At 42.6% G+C, this 17975-nt stretch overlaps 4 non-coding genes across 4 annotated transcripts; all 4 read left to right on the forward strand.

Annotated features, from left to right (window-relative positions):
* The first annotated feature begins 11627 nt into the window (after positions 1-11627).
* On the forward strand, positions 11628-11741 carry LOC140285128 (U5 spliceosomal RNA). Its single transcript, XR_011910285.1, has one exon. It is a non-coding gene; the product is annotated as a U5 spliceosomal RNA (small nuclear RNA).
* Positions 11742-12049: 308 nt separating this feature from the next.
* Positions 12050-12240, forward strand: LOC140285127 (U2 spliceosomal RNA). Its single transcript, XR_011910284.1, has one exon. It is a non-coding gene; the product is annotated as a U2 spliceosomal RNA (small nuclear RNA).
* Positions 12241-12630: 390 nt separating this feature from the next.
* Positions 12631-12744, forward strand: LOC140285129 (U5 spliceosomal RNA). The gene has a single exon (XR_011910286.1). It is a non-coding gene; the product is annotated as a U5 spliceosomal RNA (small nuclear RNA).
* Positions 12745-13003: 259 nt separating this feature from the next.
* On the forward strand, positions 13004-13194 carry LOC140285126 (U2 spliceosomal RNA). Its single transcript, XR_011910283.1, has one exon. It is a non-coding gene; the product is annotated as a U2 spliceosomal RNA (small nuclear RNA).
* Positions 13195-17975: the final 4781 nt, after the last annotated feature.

Raw genomic sequence — 17975 nt, forward strand, 5'->3', positions numbered from 1 at the left:
GCTGTGTACAGGAGCCAGAAGGGAGAGGGGTATGGGGATATACACCGGGGGAGCTTCTCTCCCCCAGAGAGGGCAGCCAGGGACTGGCTGCAATAGGCATCCCCGCTACCTGGGAGCCAACACAGGGCAGGAGGGCCTGATGTCCACCAGATTCGGGGCCTGCAGCGACCATATTCCGGGAGCTACTGTACCCCCAGAAGGTACCCATCCCGCCCCACCCCACTCAACCCAACCCCACCCCGGAGGACCTCTACCAAAAACAAACAAACAACAACAAAAAGCAAACAAACAAACCACCCGGTCACACCAGTCGCAGCAGCCCGGGCCTCAGACCCACCATCACCCAGGCCCCCCCCTAACAGGGGAAAAGCCCCCCCCCCCCCCCACCGCACGCCCCAACACCCTGAAAAAAAAACAACCATCTGCGGACACCTTGGAGGTCCCAGAGCAACAAGCCCGGCACCAGGACCTGCACCAACCCACCCATACTGTGGCGCGTCCAGGGCTACCCAGCCCCCCCAGGCACAGGCAGGGACCCCCTCCGGGCGCAAGGCAGCGCCCAGCCACCAGGTCCCAGGCCCAGCACCACCACCCACGCCAGAGCGGCCCGGCCAACCGGCATAGAGCCAGCAGCCACCACCCCAAGGCCCCTAAGGGACCCCGCCCCACACCGCAAGACAGCACCACTCGCAAGCCCCCAAAACTGCCCTCCAAGCCCGAAGCCACACAGCCCCCCCCAGCACACACCCAACCGCCCAGAGCGACGGGACAGCAACCCACCACCACCACTATGTGATAAAGCTAATCAGAGGGGACCAGAGAGAATGAAATTCAGCCAATTGATGTTTTGAGGAGGCAGACATTGTTTCCATGCTAATATAATCTAAAAGAAAATTTCTAAACTGGTTAATACACAGATTGTTCTTCGCTTTCCAGTTCATGAGAATAGTTTTCTTTGCGATACATAACACTGTGAGAACCATGTGTGCTGAGTTCATTTCCATGTTGATGTTGTCTAAGTCACCCAGTATGCACAGTGTGGGGCATGCAGGGATGCTACACTTTAGCCATGTTGATAGGTCCTCACAGACTTCAAGACAGAACTTCTGGACAGGAGCACGGAACCACAAAGCGTGTGCATAATCATCAGGTGTGTTATCTGTGCAATGTGAGCAGATGTTTGACTGTGTTAGACCCATCCTGAACATCCTTTGTCCTGTATAGTGTGTTCTATGAAGGATTTTGTATTGAATGAGCTGTAAATTAGGATTTCGAGTCATTCTGAAGGTGTTCAAACATATTTGCGGCCAGAAGCTATGACTAGAACTGATGGATAAATCTGCCTCCCATTTTGAGGATGGAAGAGACATTGTGTCATCTATGTTAGACAATAATTTATATATGTTTGATAGTAGTTTTGGGGTGCAGATGCTTAGAAATTCTGCTACCCTAGTCGGGAGTTGTAAGTCTGGTTGGTGGAGGATATATTTCTTTGTTATTATAGACTTAAGTTGTTGATATTCTAGGAATTTATTGCTGCCTATCTCATGTTGTGATATGAGCTCATCAAATGAAATAAAATTTCCATTTTGGATTATATGTTCCAGATGTTTGATTCCTTTGATGTTCCACAGAGTAAAGTTTAGCATTTTTTTGTTTTGCAGTATGTCAGGATTGTTCCAGATGGGTGTAAGCTTACACGGGACAAGTGAGGACTTTGTTATTTTAAAAAATTCCCACCAGGCTGCCAGAGAGGTGTTGATGTTAATGCTTTTGAAACTTTTGTGATTTTTTACGTTTTGACTAATAAGTGGCAGGTCAGAGATTCCAGATTATCACACAATGCTTGTTCTATATTTATCCATGGTTCATCTATTGGGCTAGGTTTAAACCATTTTGATATATATTGTAACCTATTGGCTAAGGAATAGTGCTGAAAATGAGGTAAATCTAATCCACCACTGTCCTTGGTCTTCTGTAGGGTTTTTAAACTAATACGTGATGGTTTGTTTTTCCACAGAAATTTGGAGATGCATGAATCTAGTGACTTAAACCATGAAGCAGATGGTTTTATGGGGATCATTGAGAACAAATAGTTAACTTTTGGTAGTATCATCATTTTAATGGTTGTAACTCTCCCCATAAGTGATATAGGTAAGGACTTCCAACGAGAGAGATCGTCCTCTACTCTCTTTAATAATTGCACATAATATAGCTTTGTTAGCTCTGAGAGCCTGGCGGAAATGTTTATGCCTAAATATCTAATATTTCTTGACTGTAAAGTGATCGCAGGTATATTCTGGACCCTACAGTTAATGGGCAGAACTGTGGTTTTAGACCAGTTGATAGAGTAGTCAGAAAGTGCTGAGAATTTATTTATGAGTGTGATCGTGTGAGTGAGAGACGTCTGTGAGTTCTAAAGGAAAAGTAATACATCATCAGCATAAAGACTTATTTTATGCTCAATATTTTGGGATTGGATGCCTTTAATATTTCTATCTTGTCTGATAGAAGCTGCTAAAGGTTTGATGAAAATAGCAAAAAGTGAGGGAGAAAGTGGGCAACCCTGTCTTGTACCTCTCTGCAGACTGAAGCTTGGAGAAGTTTGATCATTTGTCCTGACACTTGCATTTGGGGAGCTATATAATATCCTTATCCAGTTGATGAAGTGTGACCCAAACCCGAATTTGTTTAATGCTGCGAATAAAAATTTCCAGTTCACTCCAGCAAATGCTTTTCTGCATCTAGAGAGTCGATTGTGGTTTCCAAGTTGTTGATGGTAGAATAGTCTATGAGATTAATGATCCGGTTTGTGAACGGACTGTTGTGCCTACTGCTCTTCAGCCTGTCAAATGAAACGTAGAAATTGAAACGTGACAAATGAACCCAAGGAGTTGAGTCGTAAACGAATCAATACTGTTTCCTGTGCGAGGACCCGTCACCCGAGGAGTTGAGTCATGAACGAATCAATACTGTTTCCTGTCCTGCTGACTGAGCTTATGAAGCTGCCGCCTGCCAACAACACTGTATTTTGTAGTATAAAAAAGAACCTGACCTAATTTTCAACAATAAGCTTCTCTCGAGGAGACATGAAGGAATATAGATTTTTCTATAAAATGAAATCCTTCTATCAAACTGACTTAAAACGGTTTGTCCTTATTTCTTCACTTCTGATGAAGTTTCAACAATAAACAACAAACTTTGTATTATGAGAAAGAACCAGACTTATTCTTCAGGAATCCGAAAATAAACTCTATTTCACGAGTTATGCACGAATTCGGATTCTCCTATAAAACGAATTCCTTAACTCAAACCAAGTTAAGACTGCTTTGTCCTTCATATTTATTCATGTCTAATCAAGTTTCAACAATAAACAACGTTGTACTTTGTAGAATGAGAAAGAACTTCTTCAGCAATAAGCATCTCTCGACATATGACGAAATACAGATTTAGCTATAAAATTAATTCCTTCTATCAGCCTGACTTAAAACTGTTTGTCCTCCTTATTTATCCACTTCAAATCAAGTTTCAAAAATTAAAAAAATTTTGTAGTTTGACAAAGAACAACTTAATCTTCAGCAATCAGTATAAAAAGAGGGTAAGAAAAGGTGCAAATGCCAACCATATATCACTAAAAGGTGGAGCGGAAGTATTCGGCTGCAAGTAGGTGTGACTGTTCGACCATAATTTGTAAAAAGCGGGTAAGAAAAGGTTCGAATGCCCGACTATATATTAACAAAAGCGGAAGGAGAGGTCTTCAGATGAGAGTGGGTGAGAATTTCCAACCATAATCTATAAAATGCGGTGAAAAAAAAGGTGTGAATACCCCATAGAACACTAAAAGGTGGAGCGGAAGTGTTCGGCTGCAAGAAGGTGTGAATGTCCGACTATATTTGGTGAAAAGCAGGTGAAGCAAGGTCTGAATGCCCAACCTTACATCATCAAAAGCGAGATCAGAGGTGTTTGGCTGCAAGAAGGCCATAGTTTGCCAAAAGCGGGTAAGGTGCGAATGACCGACTAAATATCAACAAAAGTGGGGGCGGAGGTCTTCGGATGCAAGTGGGTGTGAATATCCCACTATACAAGTATGGTGGAGAGGAAGCTGTGAATGGCCGACCATAGTAAAAAGCGGGTGAGAAAAGGTGCAAATGTCCAACCATACATGATCAAAACAGGGAGCGGAGGTGTTTGGCTGCGACAAGGTGTGAATGTCCACCCATAATTAATGAAAAGCGGGCAACAAGTAGGTTCGAATGCCCAACCATACATCAAAAGCAGGAGTGGATATGTTCGGCTACAAGAAGGTTTGAATGTCCGACCATAGTTTGTAAAAGGCGGGTAAGAAAAGGTTAGAATATATATATTTATCCATGGTTCATCTATTGGGCTAGGTTTAAACCATTTTGATATATATTGTAACCTATTGGCTAAGGAATAGTGCTGAAAATGAGGTAAATCTAATCCACCACTGTCCTTGGTCTTCTGTAGGGTTTTTAAACTAATACGTGGTGGTTTGTTTTTCCACAGAAATTTGGAGATGCATGAATCTAGTGACTTAAACCAAGTAGCAGATGGTTTTATGGGGATCATTGAGAACAAATAGTTAACTTTTGGTAGTATCATCATTTTAATGGTTGTAACTCTCCCCATAAGTGATATAGGTAAGGACTTCCAACGAGAGAGATCGTCCTCTACTCTCTTTAATAATTGCACATAATTTAGCTTTGTTAGCTCTGAGAGCCTGGAGGAAATGTTTATGCCTAAATATCTAATATTTCCTGACTGTAAAGTGATCGCAGGTATATTCTGGACCCTGCAGTTAATAGGCAGAACTGTGGTCTTAGATCAGGTGATAGAGTAGTCAGAAAGTGCTGAGAATTTATTTATGAGTGTGATCGTGTGAGTGAGAGACGTCTGTGAGTTCTGAAGGAAAAGTAATACATCATCAGCATAAAGACTTATTTTATGCTCAATATTTTGGGATTGGATGCCTTTAATATTTCTATCTTGTCTGATAGAAGCTGCTAAAGGTTTGATGAAAATAGCAAAAAGTGAGGGAGAAAGTGGGCAACCCTGTCTTGTACCTCTCTGCAGACTGAAGCTTGGAGAATTTTGATCATTTGTCCTGACACTTGCATTTGGGGAGCTATATAATATCCTTATCCAGTTGATGAAGTGTGACCCAAACCCGAATTTGTTTAATGCTGCGAATAAAAATTTCCAGTTCACTCCATCAAATGCTTTTTCTGCATCTAGAGAGTCGATTGTGGTTTCCAAGTTGTTGATGGTAGAATAGTCTATGGGATTAATGATCTGGTTTGTGAACGAACTGTTGTGCCTACTGCTCTTCAGCCTGTCAAATGAAACGTAGAATTTGAAACGTGACAAATGAACGAAGACCCAAGGAGTTGAGTCGTAAATGAATCAATACTGTTTCCTGTGCGAGGACCCGTCAGCCGAGGAGTTGAGTCATGAACGAATCAATACTGTTTCCTGTGCGAGGACCCGTCACCCGAGGAGTTGAGTCGTGAACGAATCAATACCGTTTCCTGTCCTGCTGACTGAGCTTATGAAGCTGCCGCCTGCCAAGTGGTGAGGAAGGGTACTGCATGAAAATGAACGAATCACTCACTGAGACAACTCGTTACTCCCGAGTCATATAAAAAATTAGTTCATATCGAACGAATCGCTCACGAACGACACATCACTATCTATTTGACGAGTTATGCATGAATTCGGATTTTGCAATAAAATTAATTCCTTCTCTCAAACCAAGTTCACACTGCTTTGTCCTTCATATTTATCTACTTCTAATTTAGTTTCAACAATAAACAACACTGTATTTTGTAGTATGAAAAAGAACCAGAACTAATTTTCAACAATAAGCTTCTCTCGAGGAGATATGAAGCAATACAGATTTTGCTACAAAAGGAAATCCTTCTATCAAACTGACTTAAAACGGTTTGTCCTTATTTCTTCACTTCTGATGAAGTTTCAACAATAAACAACAAACTTTGTATTATGAGAAAGAACCAGACTCATTCTTCAGGAATCCGAAAATAAGCTCTATTTTACGAGTTATGCACGAATTCGGATTCTCCTATAAAACGAATTCCTTAACTCAAACCAAGTTAAGACTGCTTTGTCCTTCATATTTATTCATGTCTAATCAAGTTTCAACAATAAACAACTTTGTACTTTGTAGAATGAGAAAGAACTTCTTCAGCAATAAGCATCTCTCGACATATGACGAAATACAGATTTTGCTATAAAATTAATTCCTTCTATCAGCCTGACTTAAAACTGTTTGTCCTCCTTATTTATCCACTTCATATCAAGTTTCAACAATTAAAAAAATGTTGTAGTTTGAGAAAGAACAACTTAATCTTCAGCAATCAGTATAAAAAGAGAGTAAGAAAAGGTGCAAATGCCAACCATACATCACTAAAAGGTGGAGCGGAAGTATTCGGCTGCAAGTAGGTGTGAATGTTCGACCATAATTTGTAAAAAGCGGGTAAGAAAAGGTTCCAATACCCGACTATATATTAACAAAAGCAGGAGGAGAGGTCTTCGGATGAGAGTGGGTGAGAATTTCCAACCATAATCTATAAAATGCGGTGAAAAAAAGGTGTGAATACCCCATAGAACACTAAAAGGTGGAGCGGAAGTGTTCGGCTGCAAGAAGGTGTGAATGTCCACCCATAATTACTGAAAAATTGGTAAGAAAAGGTGTGAATGTCCAACCATGCATCATCAAAAGCAGGAGTGGATGTGTTCGGCTGCAAGAAGGTCTGAATGTCCATCAATAATTGCTAGAAAACATGAAGGAGAATTTTCGAATATCAAACCGCACATGATCATAACAGGGAGCGGACGTAGTTCAGCTGCAAGAAGGTCTGAATGTCCAATCATAATTCCTGAAAAATGGGTAAAAAAAAGGGTGCGTTTAAAAAAAGGTGTGATAGAACACCAAAAGGTGGAGCGGAAGTCTTCGGCTGCAAGAAGGTCTGAATGTCCAAACATAATTTGTAAAAACCGGGGAAGAAAAGGCTCGAAAGCCCAACTATACACCATCAAAAGCGGGAGCGGAGGTGTTCAGCTGCAAGAAGGTCTGAATGTCCATCAATAATTGCTAGAAAACATGAAAGAAAATTTTCGAATATCAAACCGCACATGATCATAAGCGGGAGAGGAGGTGTTCAGCTGCACGAAGGTGTTAATGTCCACACATAATTACTGAAGAATGGGTAAGAAAAGCTTCGAATGCCCAACCATACATGATCAAAAGCAGGAGCGTAGGTGTTCCGCTGTAAGACGGTGTGAATGTCCGACCTTAGTTGGTAAAAAGCGGGTAAGAAAAGTTTAAAATACCCGACTGTACACAATCAATAGCGGGAGTGGAGTTATTTGGCTACAAGAAGGTGTGAAAGTCCGACCATGGTTTGTAAAAAGCGGGTAAGAAAAGGTTCGAATGCCCAAATATATACCATCAAAAGCGGAAGCTGTGGTGTTCGGCTGCAAGAAGATGTGAACGTCCGACCAAAGTTTGTAAAAAGCAGTTAAAAGGTTTGAATATCCAACCAAACATAATCAAAAGCGGGAGTAGAGCTGTTCGACTGCAAGTAGGTGTGAATGTCAGATCATAATTTGCAAAAAGCTGATGAGAAAGGGTGAGAATGCCCAACTATACACCATCAAATGCGGGAGCGGAGTTGTTCAGCTGTGAGTAGGTGTGAATCTCTGACCATAATTGCTGAAAAATGTGTTAGAACAGGTAAGAATGCCGGTCCATACATAATCAAAAGCGGGAGAGGTGGTGTTCGGCTGCAATTAGGTGTGAATGTCCAGCCATAATTACTCACAAACGGGTAGGAAAAGGTAAGAATGCCAGACCATACATGATCAAAACAGGGAGCGGAGGTGGTTCAGCTGCAAGAAGGGGTGAATGTCCGACTAAAGTTCAAATATATTAACAAAAGCGGGAGGAGAGGTCTTCGGATGAGAGTGGTTGAGAATTTCCAACCATAATCTATAAAATGCGGTGAAAAAAATGGTGTGATAGAACACTAAAAGGTGGAGCGGAAGTGTTCGGCTGCAATAAGGTGTGAATGTCCGACTATATTTGTTGAAAAGCAGGTGAAGCAAGGTCTGAATGCCCAACCTTACATCATCAAAAGTGAGATCAGAGGTGTTTGGCTGCAAGAAGGCCATAGTTTGCCAAAAGCGGGTAAGGTGCGAATGACCGACTAAATATCAACAAAAGTGGGGGCGGAGGTCTTCGGATGCAAGTGGGTGTGAATATCCCACCATACAAGTATGGTGGAGAGTAAGCTGTGAATGGCCGACCATAGTAAAAAGCGGGTGAGAGAAGGTGCGAAGGTCAAACCATACATGATCAAAACAGGGAGCGGAGGTGTTTGACTGTGACAAGGTGTGAATGTCCACCCATAATTAATGAAAAGCGGGCAACAAGTAGTTTCGAATGTCAAACCATACATCATCAAAAGCAGGAGTGGATATGTTCGGCTACAAGAAGGTTTGAATATCCGACCATAGTTTGTAAAAAGCGGGTAAGAAAAGGTTTGAATGCCCGAACATACACCATAAAAAGAGGGAGCGGAGGTGTTCCGCTGTAAGAAGGTGTGAATGTCCAACCATAGTTGGTAAAAAGCGGGTAAGAAAAGGTTAAAATACCCGACTGTACACAATCAATAGCGGGAGTGGAGTTGTTTGGCTACTAAAAGGTGTGAACGTCCGAACATGGTTTGTAAAAAGCGGGTAAGAAAAGGTGCGAATGCCCGACAATGTATGATCAAAAGAGGGAGCGGAGGTTTTTGGCTGCAGGAAGGTCTGAATGTCCAACCATAATTTGTAAAAACCGGGGAAGAAAAGGCTCGAAAGCCCGACTATACACCATCAAAAGCGGGAGCAAAGGTGTTCAGCTGCAAGAAGGTCTGAATGTCCATCAATAATTGCTAGAAAACATGAAAGAAAATTTTCGAATATCAAACCGCACATGATCATAAGCAGAAGAGGAGGTGTTCAGCTGCAAGAAGGTGTCAATGTCCACCCATAATTACTGAAAAATGGGTAAGAAAAGGTGCAAATGCCCAACCATACATCATCAAAAGAGGAAGCGGAGGCGTTCCGCTGTAAGACGGTGTGAATGTCCGACCATAGTTGGTAAAAAGTTGGTAAGAAAAGGTTAAAATACCCGACTGTACACAATCAATAGCGGGAGCAGAGTTGTTCGGCTACAAGAAGGTGTGAATGTCCGACCATGGTTTTTAAAAAGCGGGTAAGAAAAGGTTCGAATGCCCGATTATATACCATCAAAAGCGGAAGCGGAGGTGTTCGGCTGCAAAAATGTGTGAACGTCCGACCAAAGATTGTAAAAAGCAGTTAAGAACAGGTTCGAATATCCAACCAAACATAATCAAAAGCGGGAGTAGAGCTGTTCGACTGCAAGTAGGTGTGAATGTCAGATCATAATTTGCAAAAAGCTAATGAGAATGGATGAGAATGCCCAACTATACACCATCAAATGCGGGAGCGGAGTTGTTCGGCTGTGAGTAGGTGTGAATCTCCGACCATAATTGCTGAAAAATGTGTTAGAAAACGTAAGAATGCCGGTCCATACATCATCAAAAGCGAGAGAGGTGGTGTTCGGCTGCAAGTAGGTGTGAATGTCCAGCCATAATTACTCACAAACGGGTAAGAAAAGGTAGTATTGCCAGACCATACATGATCAAAACAGGGAGCGGAGGTGGTTCAGCTGCAAGAAGGTGTGAATGTCCGACTAAAGTTCAAATATATTAACAAAAGCGGGAGGAGAGGTCTTGGGATGAGAGTGGTTGAGAATTTCCAACCATAATCTATAAAATGCGTTGAAAAAAAAGGTGTGATAGAACACCAAAAGGTGGAGCGGAAGTCTTCGGCTGCAAGAAGGTCTGAATGTCCAAACATAATTTGTAAAAACCGGGGAAGAAAAGGCTCGAAAGCCCGACTATACACCATCAAAAGCGGGAGCGGAGGTGTTCAGCTGCAAGAAGGTCTGAATGTCCATCAATAATTGCTAGAAAACATGAAAGAAAATTTTCGAATATCAAACCGCACATGATCATAAGCGGGAGAGGAGGTGTTCAGCTGCAAGAAGGTGTTAATGTCCACACATAATTACTGAAGAATGGGTAAGAAAAGCTTCGAATGCCCAACCATACATCATCAAAAGCAGGAGCGGAGGTGTTCCGCTGTAAGAAGGTGTGAATGTCCGACCATAGATGGTGAAAAGCGGGTAAGAAAAGGTTCGAATGCCCGACTATACACCATCAAAAGAGGGAGCGGAGGTGTTCCGCTGTAAGACGGTGTGAATGTCTGACCATAGTTGGTAAAAAGCGGTTAAGACAAGGTGAAAATACACGACTGTACACAATCAATAGCGGGAGTGGAGTTGTTCGGCTACTAAAAGGTGTGAAAGTCCGACCCTGGTTTGTAAAAAGCGGGTAAGAAAAGGTGCGAATGCCCGAAAATGTATGATCAAAAGAGGGAGCGGAGGTTTTTGGCTGCAAGAAGGTCTGAATGTCCGACCATAGTTTGTAAAAAGCGGGTAAGGAAAGGTTCGAAACCCTGACTGTACACCATCAAAAGCGGGAGCGGAGGTGTTCAGCTGCAAGAAGGTCTGAATGTCCATCAATAATTGCTAGAAAACATGAAAGAAAATTTTCGAATATCAAACCACACATGATCATAAGCGGGAGAGGAGGTGTTCAGCTGCAAGAAGGTGTGAATGTCCACCCATAATTACTGAAAAATGGGTAAGAAAAGGTGCGAATAACCAACCATACATCATCAAAAACAGGAGTGGATGTGTTCGGCTACAAGAAGGTTTGAATGTCTGACCATTGTTTGTAAAAAGCGGGTAAGAAAAGGTGCGAATGCCCAAACATACACCATCAAAAGAGGGAGCGGAGGGGTTCCGCTGTAAGAAGGTGTGAATGTCCGACCATAGTTGGTAAAAAGCGGGTAAGACAAGGTGAAAATACCCGACTGTACACAATCAATAGCGGGAGCGGAGTTGTTCGGCTATTAAAAGGTGTGAAAGTCCGACCCTGGTTTGAAAAAAGCGGGTAAGAAAAGGTGCGAATGCCCGAAAATGTATGATCAAAAGATGCAATGTACGACGTTGTTTTTTTTGTTTAAATCTTTCTAGACATGGTAAATATGAAGGACAAAGCAGTTTTAACATAGTTTGAGTGAAGGAATTCATTTTATAGATAAAATCCCAAGAGTCTGCTGAGAAAAGAGAGTGAATACGAAGTAGACTTTAACACGGCTCTGGGAGCAATCCGAGTGCGGGCTAACCGGGAGAATTGCTTGAAAGAAACGCGACACCGAATGAGCGGTCAGAAAAAAGCCTCAATACGGTGTTCCCATGGTGTTTTTGTTGCTGCCTTGTCTTTTGCACAGAGTAAAAGACAAGGCAGCCATCGAATAGGGCCCGATTGTTCCTACTTGGTCAGCCGAGGAGCAAGGGGGGGGAGCAAGCGTCTCCACCAAGCAAAGCTCACCATGGGGAAGGTGGCTATGCCAACTAGCCTGATGCCCTGCTCCTGCAGTGACGGATAATCGTACTCTGGTTTCTCTTCATAACGTACAAGTCTTTCGCCTTTTACTAAAGACTTCCGTGGAGAGCAGCACTAATGAGTTGTTTCTATTTTTGGCAGGCTTTACCTTTGCGGGTGAAGCCCTTTTTGTCTGTGCAAAAGAAATCTTGTTACTGTGCAGAGTGACTTCTCTGAGTAGAGTCGCCTTACTTGTTGCGACTGTGCCGATGTTCGAAGCTGGAGTGCAAAGTTGTTGCTTGAATGGTGCTTGCTGGAGCGTGCGGGAGTGCAAATTTATACCATTTGAAAGGGCTGAAGAGTGCTCAGTGCAGCGGGTGGGCGGAGGTGCAAAGTGACACTCTGGCCACCTATGGCCATAAAAAGAACACCGCTACAAGTGCGCATTGTGCCAGGAAGGGCCCTCGGACGTGAACCAGTGGACAGTTATCGCTTCTCGGTCTTTTAGCTCAGATCAAGTGTAATATCTGTTCTTATCAGTTTAATTTCTGATATGTCCTCTATACGAGGACTACATATTAAATGGATTTTTAGCAATAGGAGTTGAAAAAGGAGCTTGCTCCGTTCACTCCAAACATCGACCCAGTACTGCAGTGCCGCTGGGAACGGTGCGCTCTTCTCTGCTCTAGTGAAAAAGCAAACAGCGGTGCAGGATGGAAGTTTCTTTTAGTCTGCTGAGAAGAGAGTGTGAATGCGAAGTAGACTTTAACACGGCTCTGGGAGCAAGCCGAGTGCGGGCTAACCGGGAGAATTGCTTGAAAGAAACGCGACACCAAATGAGCGGTCAGAAAAAAGCCTCAATACGGTGTTCCCATGGTGTTTTTGTTGCTGCCTTGTCTTTTGCACAGAGTAAAAGACAAGGCAGCCATCGAATAGGGCCCGATTGTCCCTACTTGGTCAGCCGAGGAGCAAGGGGGGGGAGCAAACGTCTCTACCAAGCAAAGCTCACCATGGGGAAGGTGGCTATGCCAACTAGCCTGATGCCCTGCTCCTGCAGTGACGGATAATCGTACTCTGGTTTCTCTTCATAACGTACAAGTCTTTCGCCTTTTACTAAAGACTTCCGTGGAGAGCAGCACTAGTGAGTTGTTTCTATTTTTGGCAGGCTTTACCTTTGCGGGTGAAGCCCTTTCTGTCTGTGCAAAAGAAATCTTGTTACTGTGCAGAGTGACTTCTCTGAGTAGAGTCGCCTTACTTGTTGCGACTGTGCTGACGTTGTTGCTTGAATGGTGCTTGCTGGAGCGTGCAGGAGTGCAAAGTTATACCATTTAAAAGGGCTGAAGAGTGCTCAGTGCGGAGGTGCAAAGTGACACTAAAAAGAACACCGCTACAAGTGCGCATTGTGCCAGGAAGGGCCCTCGGACGTGAACCAGTGGACAGTTATCGCTTCTCGGCCTTTTGGCTAAGATCAAGTGTGGTATCTGTTCTTATCAGTTTAATATTTGATATGTCCTCTATACGAGGACTACATATTAAATGGATTTTTAGCAATAGGAGTTGAAAAAGGAGCTGGCTCCGTTCACTCCAAGCATCGACCCGGTACTGCAGTGCCGCTGGGAACGGTGCGATCTTCTCTGCTCTTGTGAAAAAGCAAACAGCGGTGCAGGATGGAAGTTTCAGGGTCCTATTCGATGGCTGCAACACCTGAAAGAGATATTGATGCGAGACCTGATGAAAAGCTTTTTCAAAGTCTAAATTTAAGATGACAAGCCGGGTGTTTCTTTCTCTATCGTAATCAATGATGTCTCGAATCAGTACGAGGCTGTCAGTGAGTTGTCTCCCTGAGATTGCACAAGCCTGGTCTGGGTGAATTACCTCCTCTAAAACAGAGGACATCCGTGTCGCTAAAACCTTGCTAAAAAGTTTACAGTCAAAGTTTAAAAGTGTGATGGGCCTCCAATTCTTTAGGTCAGTCTTATAATTTTTTTTATAAAGTAGAGTCACTATTCCCACTCTAAAACTGTCAGGCAGTCGGTCGAGTTTTTCAAAATCTTTAAAAACATCTAAAATGTCTGATGATAAAAGGTCCCAAAAGGTCAGATAGAATTCTGCAGGAAGCCCGTCTAAACCCGGAGCTCGACTTCTCTTAAAACCTGTTAGGCATTTTTTTTAACTCTAAAGCAGTAAAATCCTGTGTCAAGTGTGCATTCTCTTTTACGGTTTTGTCAACTAATTTTAAAATTTCTGCCGATGTTTCCAAGTGCACTGGTTTCTCTTTGTACATGTTACTATAAAAGGTATGTACAGTTTCAATCATCTCTTGTGTGGATTTTGTTCAAAACCCATCTTCTCTTTTTAGATTTTGAATACACTCCTTTTTATTTATAACTTTCTTAAAAAAGTACCGTGTGCATTTTTCACCTTCCTCAATTTCCTGCTCCCTGCTTCTTACAAAAATTCCTTTACTCTTTATTTCTGCTAAAACTGACATTTCCTTTTTGACATCTTTGATTTCTTCATTAAAGTTTATGCCACACTGATTTAGTTTAAAGTAGCGCTGTAAGCGTTTCTGTTGTCCCATCATACATCTATTCTCTTTCCTTTTTTTACGTTTACCTTGCTGTTTAAAAAAAGTCTGGGTCGTTTCCTTCACCATTTCCCACCATTGTGCATGTGTTTCGTAGAGGTCTTGAAGGGTCTGCCACTCTTTATAACATTCCCTGTACTGACTGACTATGATTTCATCCTCCAACAGGGAACAGTTGAGTTTCCACAGACCACGTCCTACCGTCACACCAGAAGGGGGTGAAAGGGTGCAGGAGAGCATAAGGTGGTTTGAAAAGAAAACAGGGGTTAATCTAACATCAGTGGGTGGGCAATCTCTAGTAAAGAAATAATCGATGCGAGAGGCTCTGGTGCCATCATGACTAAACCAGGTGAAGCCCTCCTCTCTGGGATGCATGGTTTTAAAACAGTCAGTAAGCTTAAAATCCCTGCATATGCCCTGAAGTAAAATCGAAGTCTTATCCACTTTAAAATCTCCCCCTGCTCTTTTTCTATCTTTCCTGCTCAAGATACAGTTAAAATCCTGCTACAACTAAAGGTACTTGCCCTAGCATGTAAAGCTGTATATCTTCTAAAAGGTCATACCTGTCATTTTTCCATTGAAACCATAAATATTTAAGAGGTTAAAGTCTTGCCCCATAAAATTCAAGTGTGCTAAAAGTGCCCGTCCGTCTCTCACCACTGTGCTACCTTTCACCAGAACATGCGGATTTTTAATTAGAATGGCCACACCATCATTTTTATTTTGATTTGAACCACTCCATATCGATAAATGGGGCCACATTTCCTCCCATTGTCTATGGTTTTTTAAAAAAGGTAGTCCACATTCTTGTATTAAAAACACATCTGATTTTATGGAGTCTAAGAAGGATAAAATACTCTGGGCTCTTGTCTTTGATTTCACACTTCTTACATTTAGTGTTGAGAAGGTGAGAACCATTAAAAGGATAAAGGAAAGTAGGTATGTCATTTTCGTTTTTCTAAGTTATCAAAACAAATTACACACTCAGGTTGTTTCTTGGGAAACTAGCTCTTCCTTCATTTCTTTAGGTAAAAAGTGAGTAGGGTGATCTATATTTCCTTTTCGGACTCTCGGTGTTACCCGTTTGGGAGTAATTATGGCTGGACATTCACACCCACTTGCAGCCGAACACCACCTCTCCCGCTTTTGATGATGTATGGACCGGCATTCTTACCTTTTCTAACACATTTTCCAGCAATTATGGTCGGACATTCACACCTACTCACAGCCGAACAACTCCGCTACCGCAATTTGATGGTGTATAGTCAGGCATTCTCACCCTTTCTCATCAGCTTTTTGCAAATTATGATCTGACATTCACACCTACTTGCAGTCGAACAGCTCTGCTCCCGCTTTTGATTATGTTTGGTTAGATATTCGAAACTTTTCTTAACTGCTTTTTACAAACTTTGGTTGGACGTTCACACCTTCTTGCAGCCGAGCACCTCCGCTTCTGCTTTTGATAGTGTATATTTGGGCATACAAACCTTTTCTTACCCGCTTTTTACAAACCATGGTCGGGCTTTCACACCATCTCTTAGCTGAACAACTCCGCTCTCTCTTTTGATTGTGTACAGTCGGGTATTTTAACCTTTTCTTATCCGCTTTTTACAAACTATGGTCGGACATTCACACCTTACAGCGGAACACCTCCTCTCCCTCTTTTGATGGTGTATGTTTGGACATTGGAACCTTTTCTTACCCGCCTTTTACAAACTATGGTCGGACATTCAAACCTTCTTGTAGCCGAACACATCCACTCCTGCTTTTGATGATATATGGTTGGGCATTCGCACCTTTTCTTAACCATTTTTCAGTAATTATTGGTGGACATTCAGACCTTGAAGCTGAACCACCTCCGCTCCCTGTTTTGATCATGTATGGTCTGGCAATACTATCTTTTCTTATCCGTTTGTGAGTAATTATGGCTGGACATTCACACCTACTTGCAGCCGAACACCACCTCTCCCGCTTTTGATGATATATGGACCGGCATTCTTATCTTTTCTAACACATTTTCCAGCAATTATGGTCGGACATTCACACCTACTCACAGCCGAACAACTCCGCTACCGCATTTGATGGTGTATAGTCGGGCATTCTCACCCTTTCTCATCAGCTTATTGCAAATTATGATCTGACATTCACACCTACTTGCAGTCGAACAGCTCTGCTCCCGCTTTTGATTATGTTTGGTTAGATATTCGAAACTTTTCTTAACTGCTTTTTACAAACTTTGGTTGGACGTTCACACCTTCTTGCAGCCGAACACCTCCGCTTCTGCTTTTGATAGTGTATATTAGGGCATACGAACCTTTTCTTACCCGCTTTTTACAAACCATGGTCGGACTTTCACACCATCTCTTAGCTGAACAACTCCGCTCCCTCTTTTGATTGTGTACAGTCGGGTATTTCAACCTTTTCTTACCCGGTTTTTACCAACTATGGTTTGGACATTCACACCTTCTTACAGCGGAACACCTCCACTCCCTCTTTTGATGGTGTATGTTCGGGCATTCGGACCTTGTCTTACCCGCTTTTTACAAACTTTAGTCGAACATTCACACCTTTTTGCAGCTGAACACCACCTCTCCCGCTTTTGATGATGTATGTTCCGGCATTTTTACCTTTTCTAACACATTTTTCAGCAATTATGGTCGGACATTCACGCCTACTCAGAGCCGAACACCTCTGCTCCCGCATTTGATGGTGTATAGTCAGGCATTCTCACCTTTTCTCATCAGCTTTTTGCAAATTATGATCTGACATTCACACCTGCTTTTGATAATGTATGGTTGGGCATTCGCACCTTTTTTTACCCATTTTTCAGGAATTATGGGTGGACATTCACACCTTCTTGCAGCTGAACACCTCCTCTCCCGCTTATGATCATGTGCGGTTTGATATTCGAAAATTTTCATTCCTGTTTTAAAGCAATTATTGATGGACATTCAAACCTTCTTGTAGCCGAAAACATCCACTCCTGCTTTTGATGATGTATGGTTGGGCATTCGGACCCTTTTTTTACCCATTTTTCAGGAATTATGGGTAGACATTCAGAACTTCTTGCAGCCGAAAACCTCCGCTCACTCTTTTGATCATACATTGTCAGGCATTCGCACCTTGTCTTATCCGCTTTTTACAAACTTTAGTCGGACATTCACACCTTCTTGCAGCTGAACCACCTCCACTCCCTGTTTTGATCATGTATGGTCTGGCAATACTACCTTTTCTTACCCGTTTGTGAGTAATTATGGCTGGACATTCACACCTACTTGCAGCCGAACACCACCTTTCTCGCTTTTGATGATGTATGGACCGGCATTCTTACCTTTTCTAACACATTTTTCAGCAATTATGGTCGGAGATTCACACCTACTCACAGCCGAAAAACCGTTCCCGCATTTGATGGTGTATAGTCAGGCATTCATACCTTTTCTTACCCGCTTTTTACAAACCATTTTTCAGTAATTATGGGTGGACATTCACACCTTCTTGCAGCTGAACACCTCCTCTCCCGCTTATGATCATGTGCGGTTTGATATTAGAAAATTTTCTTTCATGTTTTCTAGCAATTATTGATGGACATTCAGACCTTCTTGCAGCTGAACACCTCCGCTCCCTCTTTTGATCATACATTGTCGGGCATTCGCACCTTTTCTTACCCGCTTTTTACAAACCCTGGTCGGACGTTCACACCTTTTAGTAGCCGAATAACTCCGCTCCCGCTATTGATTGTGTACAGTCGGGTATTTTAACCTTTTCTTACCCGCTTTTTACCAACTATGGTCGGACATTCACACCTTCTTACAGCGGAACCCGTCCGC

This window comes from Leuresthes tenuis, unplaced genomic scaffold (assembly GCF_036924035.1).
Source record: "Leuresthes tenuis unplaced genomic scaffold, fLeuTen1.0.hap1 SCAF_27, whole genome shotgun sequence".
NCBI lineage: Eukaryota > Metazoa > Chordata > Actinopteri > Atheriniformes > Atherinopsidae > Leuresthes > Leuresthes tenuis.